Here is a 19,967-nt window from a genome sequence, read left to right as displayed (position 1 = left end):
ATTACCTTTAAGTGAACATATCTGTCTTTGGTTTTTGTGGTGTGCTGAACTAGTTCACAGTGTTCAGCAGATTCATTATTCATAAATTCTGTTAGAAACATGATAGATATTAAAAGATACTAATTTTGTTGACTTTTGTTTTTCATATAGCCCAATGAGGGCTTCTTTTAATACAAACTCATTTGAAGGAATCTTTACTAATATTTAAGCTTTTCCTATCTGCAATTTTTTGTGATACAAAGGAAGATGTAGAGTTTTACAGTGTCACTCCCATTGCCCTGGAATGAATACAAGCAGTTAATTTTCTTCATGTGGAACAATCAGAAAAATTATTTTATTTCTTCATGATTAGTTCCTCTCAGCAGCTATCAGTAATACTTGCTATTATTGAGGAAAGCAGAGGATGCAACACTGGCCTTATAAATGAACACCACTGTATAAGAGCAGAAGACAATTTTTGGTATTAGAATAGAGGTTCACAGAAGAGTAATTGCATATAAATAAATGCAAAATTGTAAGACTGCTTTCAGTTAGTCAAATAAGGTAAAAATAGGAAAGAGTTGCAGAATACCCACACTGCTGTGTTTACTTGTAAAACCTGGCTAATTAAAAAAGTTAAGTTACTTCACTTCTGCCTAACCTGCACTTTGCCACTCTTAGGAAGAAGACTAGGAACATTGCAAAGATGACTTAAGTCAACTCATACTGGCTGCCTTCTTACATTTCTTGCCTCCCAATATATGTTGTCCTCTCCAGTCCTCTCCTTCCCACACTCTCTTCACTCCAGCCCTGGATACTCAATCTACCCATTCAGATTCCTTCATGAGTCAGTTCAACTCAGCAAAATCTCAGAAAACTAACCCAATTTCCTGCTGGCTTACTCAGTACTTCAGGGTGGAACAGCTGCCAGCACTGGCACAAGATCTATAACAAGAGTGTATAGCCAGAGGAAAGAGATGGTCTTTCCTTCCTTTGGCAGCTCTGAAGTATTAATTTACTTTATTGCATCTCCCCAAACCAAACCTTCAGTGAATTTCTAGATTTTCTGGGAAATGGTGTGAGGATAAAAGAGAACTGGCAGTTCCTCCAGTGAATAGCAAGGAGTCATACATGCTGACTTCCCAGCTGAAGTAGGGGAAAATGGGTTGACATAGTTAAATCCTGCACTCTTCATTGACCTCAAACCCAAGAGAATTCTACAATGGGAATTAATGCAGATTTTTGGATGTTTAAAAAATATAAAGATGAAACTGTAGAAGCAAAATCAGAATGACTGTGAAGAATAAGATAAAACTTGCAAGGAATGTCATGTAGGAAAAAGCATCTCTAAGGGATGCTGCCAATAAAAGGCAGAGCAAGCAAAGAATTATTCTGCTGTTCATCAGATTCAGTAGGTTTTTGACAGGTAACACAGAGAAGGCTAAAGTGTTCAAAAACCTTTTGCGTCTAACCTCTGTTAAAAGGTTAGCTGCAGCAGAGCAGACATTGAAAACCAGTGAAATAGTTAAAAGCTCACCCTGTGGTAATGAACCATTTACTCTTTGCCTGGGCTTAGTGAAATTACTGAGATGCTTAAAGAACTAATCAATGTAGTGTCAGCCTTTTTGTGCTTATCTTTGAGAACTTACACAGTACAGGGAGCATACTGCATCACTAGAAAAGACAATAGCAGGCCTTTGTTTGGAAGGAAAACAGCAGGACCTGAGAGTTATTGAATGGTAGGCTTAGCTTCAGCTCCTGAAAAAGTACTGAAGCAAACAGGCTGTTTATTTGCAGGTAACTAAAATTTATTAGGAAGATGAACAACAAACATCTTCCAAGGGGCTGATTTTTTCTAGAACAAACTGTATCAAACCAATCTAATTTCTTACTTTGACAAAGCAGAAATCTTTGATGCCAGATAGGAAATAAAAAATGTCAGTTATTTTAATTTATCATCCTTAGTGCTTCTCTTATTCTCATACTAAACTCCCTTTCTGTAGGTCTTTAAGAAAGGATTGAACTGTTCCCTGTCAGAGATGTTTAAAGTACAGCTGATCCTGTCCTCAGGCCAGAGATCAGTGGAAAGGGGCTGGTGAAATCCAGTCCAGCTTGTCTTACCTTTTATAAGTTAAAAGATAGATTCAACTACACTTTCACTATTCACAACAAGATAGGAAATAGTATCAACAATTAGGCCTTAAATGAAGATCAGCTTGAATACATTTGATGTGACTGCAAGGTACATATGCTGTTCAAATACACAGCACTGTGAGCAGTATTTCCTATTAACTTAAGTGTAATGAATCAGTGTTAACTAGGGCCATACTATAAGGGAGCTATTAATTACCATGGTATTTGTCTTGTTTTACTGTGCAAATCTAAGGCTGTATCTGCTTCAGTCCAAACAACAGTAACCAGATGAGTTGCAAAAGCTTTTCCCCTTTCTTCAAGTAGACATAAGAAAGGTAAGTGTAAGAAGTCCCTTCATATGTGCATGTGACAGCACTCTCCTGAATGCTTAGGAAAGGTAAAATTGTATAGATATAGCAGCTTCCTCACAGACAGGACAAGTTATCCTGTAATCTGACGCTTCTGACAAGGCTGCTTTGCCAAGGACAAATAAATAGCCCTTGCATGAGGGAATGCATTGTGCTAGTAATGATGGCAAACTGCTGACCAAGAGCAGGCTGGAGCCTGGAATTAGCCACTGCCAAGTCAGAGGTGCAGAGATAAACCACTCTATATCTAGACTTCTCTTGCATTAAATTTATTTTCTGTGTGCTATAAGTACTGGAAAAAACAAACACCACATTCTGTTTTAATTTAATAACAATTCATTTTGTAATCGTTGCTCTGTACTCTCCATAGGCTGCTCAGGAAGCATTTTACAGACACTGATGAGCAAAGGCTGGAAATTATGGGGAAAGTAATTTTCAATCTCCTCACAGGAAATGATTGTATCAAGAGACATATTTTCTCTAAGAAATGAAGACATGTCTGCTTTGTGGAACGGGCATACTCAAACTAAAAGTTCACTATGAGAAACACATGCCCCAAAGTGCGCTCTGCACACCTACCCCACTGTGCGGGGCACGCAGCAGCCCACTGCAGCCCTCTGTTCATGAGCACAGATCTTTCCTGGAAGAAAAATCTAGGTGAACAGGGGATTGAAGTGCTGCCATGTCTCCTTCAGGGATGGACTACAGGAATGAGGAATATTGGAGTTGCTTCCTGCCCCAATAGACCAGAGAAATCCTGAAGGTGCAGTTTAGTAAAGCTTTGCAATGGCCACCTAGAGTGTCTCTGCAATTCCTGAGAGCTCTCTGTCCCACAGCCCTCAAGTGCTGCAGCTATAATGAAGCATTTCTAAGTGTCTTGCTGTCTGTCAGTGCTATCAGCCTGAACTAGTACTGCTCGAAATACTCTTTTTATCTTTTGTTTTTCCCCTTTTAGGACACTAGGACTTTTCATCTCAGTTGTTTCCAAAATTTATTGTGGATAAAGACTTAGATGATTAAAATCCTTCTAAAACCTATCTGAGCCTCCAGCTCTCCAATGAATGCTTTGTCTCCCAAGAGTCAGTATAATGTGCTCAGTAGTCTGGCCCTTTTCTCTCTGATGAAAATACTATCTTTATGTAAAATGACTAAATCTTACTATGACAAGAGCAAGAATGATAAGGATTCTAGAACCCTGTAAGAGCATTTCTTAGTATGATATTGATTGACACATAATTCCTGAAGAATCATGAAAAGCATTTAATAAAACTTCTGAAGATGCCTGTAGGTTCTGAGAACTTTCTTTATGCCACCAGTATAAGCAAATTAATGTAATGATGTGTCAATCACTGTTTTAATCTCCAGTGTGCTTATAAATTTATGTAGTATGGATGAAAAATCAGTCAGTACAAACTAAATTAGCAATATAATAGAGCCTCCAGACAAGATCTGCTGAAAATCAGCTACAGTGGCAAACTGAACAGTCCTTGCTGGGAAAAAATTACGTTTTCAGTTACCTATGTTAAAGATTTTCTCTATGGATAAGGTAATCTTTCCATCCAGTTTGGTTTCACCCTTTCAAGATGCCTAAGATGTTCCTAGCTTCAAACATACACGACTTCTGAGACCAACCTTTACTTCTCAATGTCGCTCAGCATAAAAGTCTCATTTAGTAACAATGAATTGCTTTATTTGATAGGATTTAAAGAAGGACTTACACTTAATTTAAAGGGAGGGAAACAGCTTGTCAGGGACATGGAAACATAAGGAAGGACTACAGAAGTTTGATTAAATTCTAGAAGCAATTTGAGCAATAGTCTCCTCACAGGAAGATTCTTAATTACATCAGAAGATTGGAATATAGACACTTAGTAAAGCATTGCATGGCTTGGAAGTCCAGAGTACCGTGAAGTCTACCTTCATCTCCAGAGTAATGCAAATTACTAACATGCATAGAAGGAGAAAATGGAACAAGTGTTCTTACAAAAGACAGCTTGCTGCTGAGTTGTCTTTTGCCACTTGGCTCATAGAAAAATAAAATATTAAAATGCATCAGTTCCCTTTCAGGATACATAACTCATCAGACATCAGCATTTCCACTTCCAAGGCTGAGGATTACTTTTTCAAAATTTAGTCTGTACATTTAGAAATATTAATATTTTTACTTTTGTCTGTGTTAAGTGTCTAACTTGGGTGTGACGCAGGAAAAATATTTAGGACTCTGTGTTCCTTATATCTGGAGAGAGATAGGCACTTCCTTTTGTCTCATTTCTTGGGTAGAGAGTGCACAAGGACAGCGTTTTTATCAGGTGGGACTATATTGACACTATCTGTTTATCAGTGACAGTTACTCTGCTATATTAAAGTTTAAAACCTGTTCTTGGCAAATGATTAAGCCCATTGCTGAGTAGTACACACAGCAAGCTTGTTTGGGGTAAACATTTTGTGAGACCCTTATTAAACGGCGACCATGCAAGTTCTCAGCAGGTAGCTGTGGGGGGCCTGTGGGTCCACGCATGATTCCAGATATCTGCCCTGGGATTTCTGATGGCATTGCAGATGAGGAACGGTCCATCAGCAAATCTTTGCAGTCTTAAAATCACATGCAGAATATCATTCCAAGTGAGTCTAAATTGATGGGAGGAAGTGTAAATGGAAGAAGGAAAGCGAGAGTGTGGAGGGTGTAACTGTCCCGCAGCATCAATGTGTGTGTCACTGCCAGCAGCATTTCACATGGCAGCACAGAGATCAGTGACACTGACTATGCATCAGAGCATGAAAAGCACAAACTTTTGTTCCCTGCTTCTCATGTTCCTGCTTCTTAAGTTGGTGGGAAGAGAACCAGCAACCCAGGTAGGGCAGATGCAGGTTGACCTCTGGTCTGAGACAGCTTGTCTGATGCTTGACTGACAACAGGAACTCATTTGGTCATGCTGTCATCAGCATAATTCTTGCATTGTCATTTTATTGATTTTATTAAACTAAACAGATATACTTATGAGCCTAAAGAAGTGAAAGGTATATCTACCATTCCTTCCCAGGTAAGAACTGCACCTCTTTTTGTACAGAAGGACAAAAATCTTCCTAAATGTTGGCCTGTTGTTAACAGGGGAGTTGAATTAGTCACTCAAAAGGTAGAGGTTCTCAACATGTTCTTCATGTGTCTTCACCAGCACTGCTGGGCCCCAGGTGTCGGGAACAAAAATCCAGGCTGATGCAAACACAGGCCTGCTGTCAGTAAAGGCAGAGTTGATGTGTGAGCTGTCACTGGAGCTTGACCCCTATGACTCAATGGGAAGATACCCCCCCGAGGGGTCAAGAGAGCTGGATCATGTCATTGTGAGGACACTCCATAATCTTTGGGAAGTTGTGGACATCAAGGAATGTCCCAGAAGACTGGAAGAAGACTCATGTCACCCCCCATCTACAAGAACAGCTTAAAGGAGGATCCAGTAAGATATGGACTCATCCATCTTACTTCAGCCCCTGGGAAAACTAAGGAACGAATCCTCCTGGGGGCTTATCATGTGTTAGATGAAGCACATGACTGGGAAAAGCCAGCATAGATTCACCCAGGGCAAATTGTGCTGGGCAAACTTATCTGAAGATAGGATCTTGTGTACCCATATAAAGTTTGATTTTGTTAGCAAGGTGTGTGAGGAAGTGGATACTTGAGAATGGAGAGCCACCCTGCAGAAAGACCTGGATAAGCCGGAATAGTGGGCTAATGAGAACATTGTGAAGTTCAGCAGGAAAAGAGTAAGGTTTTGCACCCAGGAAAGCATGATCCAGGAGCACAGCACAGGCTGGGATCTACCCAGCTTGGGAGCAGCTCTTTTGGAAAGGGTCTGGGGCACCTGGTGGACTCAGCTCCATCTGAGGGACCAGTGTGCTCCTGCAGCACACAAAGGGAGCAAGATCCTGGTGGCTCCAACAAGGGCTTCACCAGCAGAGATGAATTCCTTATCCCACCCCACACAGCACATATCAGGCCACACCTGGAATACTGTGTTCAGTTTTGGCCCCTGGTGTACAAAACAGATGTGGGCAGGCTGGAGAGGATCCAGAGAAGAGCCACAAAGAAAATCACAGGGCTGGGAAGTCTGGCATGTGAGGAATGGCTGAGGGAACGGGGTTTGTTCAGCCTTGAGGGCCTTGAAGGTTTAGGGGAGACCTTATCCCCATGTTCCATTAGTTAAAGGGTGGCTGCAGAGAAGATGGAGACTCCCTTTTTACAAGGAGTCACATGGAGGAGGGGTGATGGGTACGAGTTACTTCTGGAGAGATTCCAGTTGGACAAAAGAAAAAAAAATTTGCAATGAGAACAATTGGCCATTGAAACAATCTTCCCAGGGAAGTGGTGGGAAGTTGGCTGTTTCACTATATCTGAGATTAACTAAGTAGAATTGTATTGCAAATAGATGCAACAGATAGTAAAAGATACCAATTGTGTATGCGAAGAACAATAGTGGGGAGAGAGAAAGGGTGGGGAGGAGAGAAGGAGAGAGAAAGACTTTTTGGTGTGACCATTTTTAATAATTTGTGCATTGAATAGGAGGCACATTCAATGAAATTATCCAAGAAATTTCCTGCCTGATTTCAGAATCATTGAAAGGGACCTATATGTTTGTATTTCAGAGGTCAAGGCCTGAATTCTTGCTTAGGCTGCCCTAAGTCCATGTAGTAAAGATGGAAGGCACTCCTTCTTAATTTTGCCTCCTCCTATAGGAACTATTTACAGGCAAGACATATGAGGTTATATGGTGTGAAAGCAAAACATAATCAATGTTTTAGTTGGAATTTTGCTTCCTTAAAGTGAATGTTATTTTGTGTGGTTTGGTTTTTGGTGTTTTTGGGGTTTTTTGTTTTGTTTGTTTGTGCTTTTTGTTTTGTTTTGATCTTCTTGGTTTTTCTGGGTTTTTTGTTTCTTGACAGCTGGTAATGAGATAAGAAAAGCATCAAGCAATGGCAGGAATTCAAAGTAATAGAAACGTATTTGCTTTTTCTGTTTCTATCTAGAAACTAGAAGACAACTCAAATGCTGTCTTTGGAGAACAAGTGGAACAGGAACCACACTTATTTATCATTATCAAGGCTTGACATGACATTGTTCTCTGCGTAGTTAAAAAAACTCCAAAACAGTGCAACATTTACTTACTTGTTAAAAATAATGCAGAAGACATCCACATGTTTATTGTAACACCCTGAAGTAAGTCCTCCTTTGACTAGCTGCTGATCAACTGGAAAAGCATTGATTTATATGACTGGCAAAGAGAGTTAAAGGAATGCCTATTATTGGGGAAAAAAATACTGTGAAAATATGGCAGTAAGTAATAGCTGTGTGTGAGTTTCAAGGCTGTTTAAGCATTCACGTATTTTAAAACACATAGATAAGAGACAGAGTCAGTGCATACCCTGGCAGTGTGCTTTGCTGTTGGAAGATGAACACAATATTTTGCTATTCCTTTTTATGAAAAAATAATTTTATAAAGACTTTTGAGACATTATAAACCCATCTTCTAAGGCTGAATGTTAATGATGAAAATGTTAGGAAATAGGAGTATGAAAAATGTTATTTTGGCAGAAGGAAAAGCAAAGTACACATGACTGGAAGAAATGCTTAATTTGTTGGATACCAGCCATAAAGGTCCAAAAAGTGAAAGCACCATATAGCAACCTAACATGCTGATTTTGAAAATCTCTAATGACTCACAAAACTGTGTCTCTGTATTACTTACAGGAGAAGAAGTATTACATATATGCTCGTTTTGGCATTTCTAGACAAAAGAAACACAGCAATACTTGTGTCTGGCTTTTCCACGGATATATACAATGCCCATGGAATAATTAATCCCACAGATACTGGGCTAAAGGGAGTACAAAACAGACAGTGCAGAATTGTCTCAGTGCAAAATTCTCAGTGTTTTTTTCCTGTCTTTTCTGGTTACCTGAGCTTGCTGAAATACTTTTTTATCCTCTGTGATTTTACTAGACTTCAAAGATGCGGCTTGTGATACAGTGACAATCTGTAGTTACCTTAGTAAGCAAAAGCAAAACTATGATTTCAGTGTATGAAAGAACTTACAAGTGAAAGCTGACTTGCCTTTATGTTGCAAGGGAATATATTTCACCCTCTTACCATTTTTTCATTCATTTATACAATGAATAGGAGAGGGAAAAGAGCAGTGCCCTTTTTCACTGCTTTAAATTTGTCCAACCTGTAGTGCCCCCAGAATACAGAAAAAGTATCCTGTTTGTTGTTTCAGCTTGCTCTCAGCAGAGCTCAGTTGGGTCTCCACCTTCCCAGGAGAATTTTCTTGGCCCTTGGTACTCTAGAAACATTCATTACATGAAGTTTGATTTCACTGCATAGAGAAGATGCCATAGGAAAAATTAATGTGATCTAAGGCATATCAGAATTTCAACATATGTTCTGGTAGTCAGACTCCCTCTGGGCTGACATAACAGTACAAGGTTTTTTAACGGTTCTTTAATTGAGCAGAAAATAGCACAGTCAAATCTATTAGCTGGAGGCTGAAGGCAAAGAAATTCACACTGGGAAAAAGCTAACACTTGTAAAGGAGTACATAGCTAAATATTGAAATGCCTCATTGAGGGATATGATGAACTCAGTCTGCCAGTCCCTTTACATCAAGACTGGGCCATTTTTCAGGCCATGTAATGCTGAGGTTCTGATGCAATGCTGATCATAACTTTTACTTTAAGATCTTTCTGTACATATACAGAATTATATATATTGTAATTGTTAATTACATATTAGCAAGCATATCTTTCGCAAATTAACAGATTTATTTTTAATATTCTCCAAAGTAGGAAAGAATTACAATTTTTTAGACTTTCATGGAGGAAGAAATTTCAGTTTCTAAGTTAACTTTAAGTTCTTAACCAGACATTTGAGAATTTATTTATATTTTGTCTTGCTATGAAAATATATCAGAGGTTGCTTAATTCTTTATTAAAATATGTGTAGCATTTAAACATCCCTACCTCTGATTTGTTGTTGTTTCTTACCAAAATAAATCTGTCTCTTTACTATTACATTAGCAGTGTTTGCAGGTGAGCTTATTGAATTGTCACATTCCTGTGTTGTGAGCACCTTCCAGTTGAGGAGATAGCAAAAAACCTGATCCTTTAACAGCAGAAGTGTCCATGAGGCCTGCCCTGAATGCCTGAGGAAAAAAAGGAAATAAAACTTGCAACAACTTCCCTGGCAGATCTTACACTGAGCGAAGTCCACAAGCAGACTCCCTCTGATTTCAACAGTCTTCAAAGAGCACAAGGATCTGTATTCTTCACCTGAAACTTTTGGGAAAACCTGAGCACTAAAGCTAACAGCACAAAGTCGAAACACTTGATCCTGCTCCTCCAGTGCTGCTCTTAACTTTAAGCATCTTAAAGCTTTTAGTATTGAGACTACTGAAATAGGTGCTTCAGGGCCAGATGAGACTGTGCCATGGAAAGAGCTGAAAACTCTGTGACAGCAAATGCTTTTTCTCCCTGAGTGAAGTCAGCATACGTAACAGTTTGGGTAACTACTGAGTGCAGCTACTTGTACTTGCTAACCTAATCCCCCCCCAGCAGATGTCTTTTCAACAGTAGGAGACCTGCGACCCTCCCGGCTTTTCCAGCCTGAGCTGGAAACACAGCAGCTGTCACTTACAGATGGGTAACACCTATCCAAATACACCGAGCACCTCTCAGAAGGTGAACTGAGGCTTGAGCAACACCAGCACTGGCTCTTTTTGAAAGTGAAACGAGACACACCCTCTTCTGATTACATGAATGTGCTATAAACTGTGTTACAAAATCATTAACTGAAGTTTCCTAGACTTCACAGGGGCAGAGCAGGGAAGAAAAAAGTCTGTGGTTAGCTTAAGTCTCCAAAAATCTGCAAGACATTCCTTTTTCACTGGAAATTTCTGTCAAGATAGCATCTGGTGAGTTTCTGTTTCAAAAAATATTGTCGACAATATTTTCAGCTTATTAAAGGAAATTGATGGCAGGAATGGTACTGTGTAAACTATTGCTCTACTCAAATGAAGAGAGCAATTATTCCTAGTAAGGAAATAAAATGGATTAGAGCTACGGAAATAGAGATGAAGACAGCATAAGAGCTCTATTGTACTTGTACCTCACAATATAAGCTTAGAGTAACAGGGTATGTTGAGTTGTATATACTTCAGAGGAAGATAAGACTAAGATAGGAAAAGATAATGTTATACAGATAAAGTGAGATTTTAAAAGTAGAAATAACATGGCACTAAAACAATGGACTAAATTATCAGCAGAAATCAGTATAGTTTTCAGTTTTACTTTCTTGATGATCTGCTCTAATATTTCACTTACTAATTAATATGAATGAAGATGTTTATTTTTAGTCATTTGCAGCTTTTTGTTTTGTTGGGTGTTCTGTTATTTTGGTTTGGGTTGGCTTGCTTTTTTTTTTTGGTTTTTTTGGGTTTTTTTACACACATCACCTTTAAAGCCATCAGTGATTTTTGTCTGTCTGGAGAGTAAGAATAGATCACAGAACCTGTCACTTGGTAAGAAAGGATATAAGTAAGGATTCAAAGAGCACCTGAAGAAATTAGATGGGAAGAAAAAGGGTAGCATGACATTGTGCTTTCAGAAGCAGCACCTCAGAGTAAGGAGTACACAGCCTTTGTTCCAAGGGCTGACAGATTTTGAATAAATTAATTTCCAGATAATGTAATGCAAAATAATGAAATATTTACTAACAAAGAAATACAAGTTTTATCTGAAGAATTATGCAAAATGTTTAACAGTTCTTCTTTCAGGCAGAGAGATTTTAGTACTTGTGCTGATTTCTCATCACAAAATACCTCTAATATTGTGCTTTTCTACAGTGTGATATTATCATCAGGGCTGAGCTTCTGACCAGACAAGCAAAACTACGATGTCTGGTAATGTACCCAGGACTTTCTGAATGTTTGTTTCTTTCTGTGGATCCAAGAGTTGGTATAACTTCTGGCTTGAATAAATGCAGGGGAAAAAAAGAAACCTGGTACTGAAATAGAGAAATCTAGGGGTTTAGAAATAGATATTTTCCTTTGGGGACTATCACAAACTCATTTTGGAGAAGGAAGAGTTGGTTAGGAACCACTTATAAGGAGCTTCTCTCCAGATGTGCTCAAGAAAGCAGAGCACTTTCCTTCTGTATGGATGAGAAGGCCCATACCTGCTTTCCTCTGCTGGTAATGAGGTGTCTTTTTGCTATTTTTTGTTCTCCTTGGGCTGCATTAACCCCCACATGTAGTTCCTCATGACAAGAACTGCAGCAACCTCTCTCTGTATTGCCAGAGGTACCATTCTACTCCAGAGCATCCCTGATACAAATTCAAGCATATCATTTGGATTTTATAGTTTGACCACCTTTATCTGTGCTATTCTTTTGCAAATTCATCTCTTTTCAACACAAAGTATCTGAACTACAACATTACTTTAAAAACCAAGAAGTGAAGGTATTTTTCAGCCAGGAGCGGTGGCTTTTTGAAGTTCTCTACAGTCAGTAGCTACAGTCAGTTCCATTTCTTCAACACAGAGATCAAATCTTTTTTGAAGGGGTGTTGCTGGCATATGATTATGAAAATATTTGCATTTGGAGACTCAGGGAATTGTTCTTCAACTGCAAGCAGTTGGTAATTAGCTCTTTTTTATGTTACAAAATGTACACCTTTCTTGGCTTCTAGATGTTTAACATGTTGCTTATCAAACATCTGACAATTATAGCTACAGTAAAAATTCCCTTTTCCTCTCCTCTTACCTTACTGCAGTAATTTATTGTTTTAAAACGAGTGTAACATTCACAGAAATCATTCTGTGCATCTTATTCTCAGCACATCATTTATACCTACTGTCGAAAACCTCCACTGCACATCACTTGGAGGTGGTTTGTATCCCATCAGCATTACCCAGGTAACAGCTGGGTACACGCTGACCCATCTGACCATGGACAGCTCTCTCCCTACCCCTTACTCTTAGTAATCTGGGGATTCAAGTTGTATTTCTTGTTTGGCATCACAAAAGGGAGATTTCCTGGCATTAAAAACAAACGAATAAACAAACTCCCATTTAAGAAGCTAGAGGACTCTTGCAAAAATATCAATGGAAATACTGAAGTCTTAATATTGTAGGGGTTTTTTCCCCTCACATATTTTATGCACATGCTTATTTTCTCTTTGATTTACTGGGACTGGGGGAGGGAGGAATGAGTTCAAGCCAAAAATCTGGAAAGTAAGACCTAGATTTTAAATTTCCCTTATAACAATAAATATCTGATAACATGCAAAGCATATTTCTAATTAGCTAAGAAAGCCTCATTGGGTAACATGAATCTGAAACTGGTTTTGAATGGCTATCATAAGGTTATTTTGAATAGAAGTTGTGAACTTGCATTGTTAACTCAACCAGCTCCCATATGAAATGTTTGGTACTTAGATATACATGCTCAGAAAGCAGAACCATGTTCAACAAAGTGAGGATGACTGGAGGAGACATCAGCTCCTTCTTAAGAGCTATTGGAAAAGAAGGAATCAAACAAAATGTTTATTTGCTTTGGGAGAAGAAGATTTTTTTACATGAATAATATTGAAAAGAAAAAATATTCACAGTGGAATATTTATGCTAAATATTGATGTTTCACCCCAGTGAAAGTCACAATTAGTGCACTGGGATACTAAATTATGTATGAAAGAGCAAGAGAGAGTATCTTAGCAAGGTTATAGAACAGCGGTATTTAGAGGATGTGAATGTGGAAAAAACAGAGATTGTTAAGCCTTGCTTTTGCTACACAGTCCCTATAAACAGTATCAGTCATAGACATGCATTTTAGGAGCATTTGCCCATAGGAATCAGACTGGAGCTATTCATTAGAAAAGGACCCAAATACAGAAGCACAAAGATATTACACCTAAATGGACAAAACTTTGAAAAAAAAAATAACAGAAGTGAATTAAATTATTAGATCAACAAATTTCCTGAAAGTGGATTCAAAGGAAAGAAAACTGAAGGGAGGCACAGTCTGTATTTATTGCTGGGGCTCCAGCAGCAGAACTGTAGTTCTGGTTGAGCTGGCTCTTCCATTAACAGCCCAAATATCTCAAGGTTTATTATCCACGTTTTATACTACTGCAGCTTGAAAGTGAATATATGGATGTTAGTGAAACAGGTTGTGCAAATTTAATCCTTTCTGAAATTACAGAACAGTAATATACGGAAGGTGGAATGTGGTTTCAGTTAACATGAAAGTGAGATCGCCTGCTTTTTAACTTCAAATGAAAATGTGTTCAGACTACATGTCTTCTTATAGCAAGCAAGGGACTCCTTATTGTCTTAAAATGAAGAATGAAATATTACTATGGTTTTGCCTAGGCATAAAAATCTTTGCCTAGGTAAACTCTTCCTGAAAGACTTCTGTCATAATCACAGCAATTCATTGTGAATTTAGTACAGCTTCTTTTTGGAACAGTAAACTCATTGGATAAGGATGTGGGTACTCTGACATATACAGAGTGATGCTGAAATAAATCCTTGTTTCCAATAAACATCAGCATTTTACAAAAAAAAAAAAAAAAGCGGGGGGGAGGTACAGATTTTTTTTGAAACTTTAAATGAGTATTTTAATCATATTTCTCTAAAGAAATCGGGACCAGTGGTGTATATTTGTCACAAGTCAGTAGGGAATCTTTCCTGCATTAGGACTGAAGTTTTTGAAGCAAGAGAGTATTGGAATAGCAGAACACTGATGGATTCAGTCACAATTTCCCTTTCTGCCTTCATGGGTGCCCTAATCACTAGTCATGTATGTTGGTTTCTTTGGGCAGGGAGAGTTGTGTCCTGGCCCATCCAGTAGCTCCTTGTAACCCAGAAGGGCATGTGAAGGTGTTGGTGCCATGAGAACTGTTTGAGAACAAGAGCCAGACTGCATCTCTGGTGTGTCTAGGTGATGGGAGAGCTGAGCACAAACCCTCCCACTGTACCCTGCCACGTGGTCCCTGGCCCCTGCCCGTTGCCTTCTGTCTGCTGCCAACTCTGGAGCAGGGCATCCACACTGACCAGGCTCAGGCTCTGGGACCCCTCAGCAAGGGAGCTTGTAGCCATAAAGCAAAGATCCTGGTTCTTTCCTAAACACCTCAGTGAGTTTCTCATTTCACATATCAGGAGAAGAAAAAAAAAAATCTGTTTTACAGTGGCTAGTTGTGCATCTGCTGATTTTGGCTTGGTGTTGAAAAAGCTGCCAAGGGAGATGAAGCACTCTGCCTACTCCTTATTAATACTTTCAATTGCTGCATATGGCATAAAGCTGCTGAGCCAGAGAGCTCAGGGAAAATGCAGTGTGCTAACAAACAGCAAGCTCCAGAACAGAAAGTCTGCTGGGACAATTCTTCAGCATAGACTTCAAGGAGCAGTATATGCATTGTACAGGGAACAACTTATTTTAGGTTATATTAGCCTAGAACTTATAAACTCAGAGGAGCAAAAAGAACTTGCAGGAGTCAACATACATCATACCAGAGATAAAGAATTTTTCCCTAAATGAGGAGCAAATACAACTTCCTCACTAAACTCACTTCTGAGCAATTATGCAAAAACAATTTAGACTCACTTCCATGACTCTTGTCTGGCATTTGTGTCGTCTTCATCTGAGGAACAAACCTCTCTCCCTATCTCTTTCCTGGAGGAGCCATGCATTTCTGTATCATCAGAGTCTATGAATTTCTAAAATCCATCTTCAGTCCTTTTGTAAGACCCAGTGATGTTTCTTGCATTCTGAGAGAGTTCCTGAGCCACCCCAGAGGACTGCTCCTTCCTTCCCTTCCTCCCTGCCCTCCTCAGCCCTCACAGGGTGGGTTTATCTCCCCTCTCTTTTCTTATCCTCTAACTTCTTCTTGCTGCCATGAGACAACCTTGACGGCTGTGCATAGAAGGACTGATGGGGCAGGTAGTTAAATAGCTCTAAAAACATGGGGACCAGATACCCCTTCCTACTCCTGTGGGATAGCAGATAGAGGGAGAGAAGGGCCTGATACACCCCATCCCAAAGCCAATACTGCTGGAGCCTGCCCTTCTGAACCTAGGCCAGATGAGGCCAGGATTGCTGTCCTGCCTCTGGCAAGTTCTAGGAGCAATAACTTCCACCCTAGGCAGTCATATCTCACTTCGCTTACCACAGAAGGCCTGTAAAATCTTCTCTGCATCCTGGCGGGAGACTGGCAGATGTTTCAAGCCTGGTGCGAGGAGCCACTGGCATACAGCAGTACTGAGCCTGCAGATGTGGGCTTGAAATCTCTGCTGCAGCCTCCAGGAGGATGGATGTTATTCCATCTCCCGTGACAGACCTCAGAGCACCTTTTATCACCCTCTGCCAGAACCGTCTTCCCAGACCCCTCTCCTGCAGCAGGTCTGGGAGGGAGTTGCCAGGACTGTGCTGATAGAGGGCACTCTGCCGGATGCAGTGGGGCACTGTGGGGTACCAGGGCCAGGAATGGGTGGGGCTGGTGGGGAAACAACAGCAGGCAGAGAGGTGGAGGAGAGCAGGAAAAGCCTGGTGTTGGTGCTGTGGTTTAAGCTGTATACTCAGGGGGTGTTGTGAAATGGCAAAGAGGTATGAAATGCCACGGTCAGGAACCTTAGCTGCTCCCAAAACAGCCAGTAATATGATGAAGAAAAGGCTTCTGCACCACAAAGGGAGGGACAAAAGCAATGGCTGGGGTATGGGTAAATTCCTGAAAGTGAGAGGACCCTGCAAAGAAGTGGCAGATTCTGAAGCTCCCAGCTGTGAGGATGCACTCCACACTGATGTTCAGAAGATGGCAAGTATGATGCCAAGAAAAGGCAGCCTGTTACAGACAGCCTGCTTGACACATGCCTGGAAAGGATACAAGGGTCTCAGGAAGAGGGAGAACCTGGATCCCTGCCCTGGCCCTTGTTTCCATGTCTCTCAAATGGCAACTTCCTACTTAGCTGCAAATCCATCCCAGTCCTTCCAGTCCCTGACCATTTTGAAGCACACAGGGACTGTCAGCAGGTTCTGCATTTAATGACACCCATAACCTGGTATATCTTGATTCCTACTTGGTTGATTTGTTTCCTGATGTTTTCAAAAGCAGTGGAAAGGTTTTGGACTACATTGTGAATAGACAGGCAAGATGTGAAGAGGAATGGCCCATTCATCCCTTTGCTATATGTTTTTAGTGTATACAAGCCAAGAGTCCTACTCTGGACTTACTGGTTTGTAATTATTGAAATTCCTGCAGAATTTATATTTGTTTTTCACAAAATTATCTAAAGTGTTTGGTCTGGTTCACACAGTCTGTTCAGAGAAGGATTTTTTCCTTTCTCCTGTTTTTTATTCTTTATGACCACAGGGTGTTAAAACTGTGTTCAGGTCCCTGCCTCAAGACAGCTGTTCATCTGGAGCCTGCCAGGTGGAAGAAAGAGCCCAGAGGCCATTCTAATGATTTATTTTGATAGGTGCAACATACATCTTCCTGACATCCTAGATTTGCAATGTTAGGTCAGTCCCAGTATGTGTAATTTAACAATAGAAGGGTTTTACTTCAGTTAAAATATGAGGTGAATAAACAGATATTTAGATCCTCAGATTTTGAGGTGTACTTCAAAGAGGACTGCCATTCTCAGTCAGAGAACTGAAGAGCTTGTTTCGACTTCAGGAAAAAGAAATGATTTTTCCATTTCTAATTCTGCTCCTTAGCTTTGTACAAATTATATAGTGGGGAATATTAATCAGAGCATGTCCATGTATTGACAAGCATCTCTTGGCTGGGAGGTCTTCAGCATGAGTTTATTAATCGGAAGACTTTTCAGAGTTTTGGTGCAGACTGGTTGTGCTATACAGATCACAGGTGCAGAAAGTTTATTTTCTTCCTTTCCACTGTAAGGTCCAGGTGGTGCAAGGTCCTGAAAAGCAGATGCAGCTCAGAATGATGGGTGGTCCCCAAATTTGAAAGCACTACTCTGTTATCTGTTAGTGTACATTTTTATGCTAATGTATCTGTGACTTTATTTATATTATTTATATTTGTCAGGGTATGGTATTTTGGAAATAGGAACAGTATGTCTATCTGTCTGATAGAGTCTACCTGCTAGTTGACTGAAGGTGAAAGCTTCCCAAGTGGGCATCATTGTTATTGAAGTGTTTTTTCATGCTAAGAGAAAGTGTCTTTCATAAGGAAATGAGGCAAGTGAAACTCAAGGAAAAGGAGAAAATTGTGACACAGGGTAAAAAGTTTCAGTCTTTCAAAAAAGAGTAAGTGCAAGTAGCAAAATGGAGTGAGGAATGGGGAAATGAAGACTTTAAAAAACAAAAATACAAATGTGAACAAAACCCTGATATCTGCTTTCTAAAGTGGCAGTCACAAATGCATAAAATGCTGTCTCTGTCTGGTGTACATGACGTGCAGCACACTCTCTGTCCATGACAATGAGATGTGATGGCACAGAGTTTATAAGAACGTCACCAGGTAGCTTGAGACACGCTCCTTGAGAGACACTGCCTAAGTATCTGTGCATGTATTGACACTCCCTTGAAAAGCAACTTGTTTGGCATGTGTCCCTGAGAATATCTGTAACAGGCATTGGAGAAATGCTCCCAGTGTCTGTGGTCTGTGCCTAACTGAAGGCCAGTGCACCAAACTGAGCATCTTCCTCTGGCATACCCTGCAGTTCAGCCACAACAACAGGGAAGAAAAGAAGTAAGGCTGTGAGCTGGCACCTGCCTTCGGAGCTGTCAAAAGTGCTCAGCAGTGGCCACAAGCTTGTGCCCGGCAGATCAGTGGGAAGTGTAAGGAAGGTGGGTGGGAAGAAGGGTTTAGTCCTTTTCACTCCCTGTCTTGGTGATGGCTGCACTGAGTATTGCAGATTACATGCAGAAATGAGTACACGTTTTCAGTTGTGCTGGTTGCTTTTGTGCCGGTGTTAGTTTTGCTCAGATGTGGCTGTTCCAACCTCAGAGCAGCCTGGGACTTGGCTCAGCAGCAGATGCCTGACAACTGTCAGCCTTCCTGTGCAAAAGCCAGCCTTTCCTTATCTAATGTGGTTATCCAACCCCTGCTTGCAACAGTCAACCAGCCCACAGCGCAGGCAGGAAGGCTGAACTCATGATGCACATAAAAATAATTTGGGGAGGGATTATAAAAACCCAAACATTAACTGTAGCCATGTGATCCCTGATGGCATAAACGGGACATTGCTGTGATGGAGCACATGTTTAGCTGAGTCCTGCAAGTCAATCCAGAGTTGCTATTGGCTGAGAGGAGGCTGTACCAAACTGCTGTCCAGGTTGATTAAAATTGATGAGATCAGTGGTTAGGATGGCAGGCTCTAACTTGTTTTTCAAATGGATGTAAAAACACTACTGGGAATGTTAGTTAATAGCTTCATGCTGAAGAGAGTATGACTGTGTTGAATTAGAACCTCAGACAGTACTGAACTGTACTGAACTTCAGACGGCATTGAAATCTCTCTATAGAATCAAAGAACAGTTTGGGTTGGAAGGGATCTTTAAAGACCATCTCTTTCCAACCTGCCTGTCAGAGGCGTGGACACCTTCCACTAGACCATGTATCTCAAAGCCCCATCCAATCTGGACCGCAGCAATTCCAGGGATGGGTCATCCACAACATCTGGGCAACCTTTTCCAGCACATCACCACACCCACAGTAAAGAATTTCTTTCTAATATCAGATCTAGACATGACCTTTTTCAGTTGGAGGCCATTTCTCCTTGTTCTGTCACTACATGCCCTCTCCATCTTTCCTGTAGGCCTTGTTTAAGTACTGGGAGGTGCTATAAGGTTACCCCAGAGTCTTTTTTTCTTCAGGCTGAACAGTCCCCACTCTCTCTACCTGTGTATTGCATCAAGTTGAGATTGAGTTTATTCATAGGAGACATGTTCCACCCCTCTGATCATCCTGAGAATGTCCATATATTTCCTGTGCTGAGGACTGCAGAGCTGGATGCAGCACTGCAGGTGGGTTCTCGATGGAGCAGAAGGATAAAACCCCCTCCCTTGCCCTTCTGGCCATGCTACTTTTGACGCAGCCCTTGATACAATTAGCTTTCTGGAGTGTGCACACACTTGATAGGTCATATTCAGCTTTTTATCCACCAGCTGCCCCAAGTCCTCCTCATGGCTGCTCTCAATCCATTTTCTCCCCAGCCTGTATCTGTGTTTGGGATTGCCCGGACCCAGCTGCAGAGCCCTGTACTTGCCTTTGTTGACCTCCATGAGGTTTGCACTGGCCCAGCTCTCAAGCCTGTCCAGGTCCCTCTGGATGCCATCCCTGCCCTGCAGCGTGTCACTGCCCCACACAGCCTGGTGCTGTCAGTGAACTTGCTGAGGGTGCCCTTGATCCCTCTGTCCATGTCATCAACAGAGAAGTTAAAATGGGCTAGTCCCAATATTAACCCCTGAGGAATGCCACT

This window comes from Corvus kubaryi, unplaced genomic scaffold (assembly GCF_017639235.1).
Source record: "Corvus kubaryi isolate FWS band 111438036 unplaced genomic scaffold, C.kubaryi_AGA036_p1.0 37308, whole genome shotgun sequence".
NCBI lineage: Eukaryota > Metazoa > Chordata > Aves > Passeriformes > Corvidae > Corvus > Corvus kubaryi.
This window is presented reverse-complemented; position numbering follows the sequence as displayed.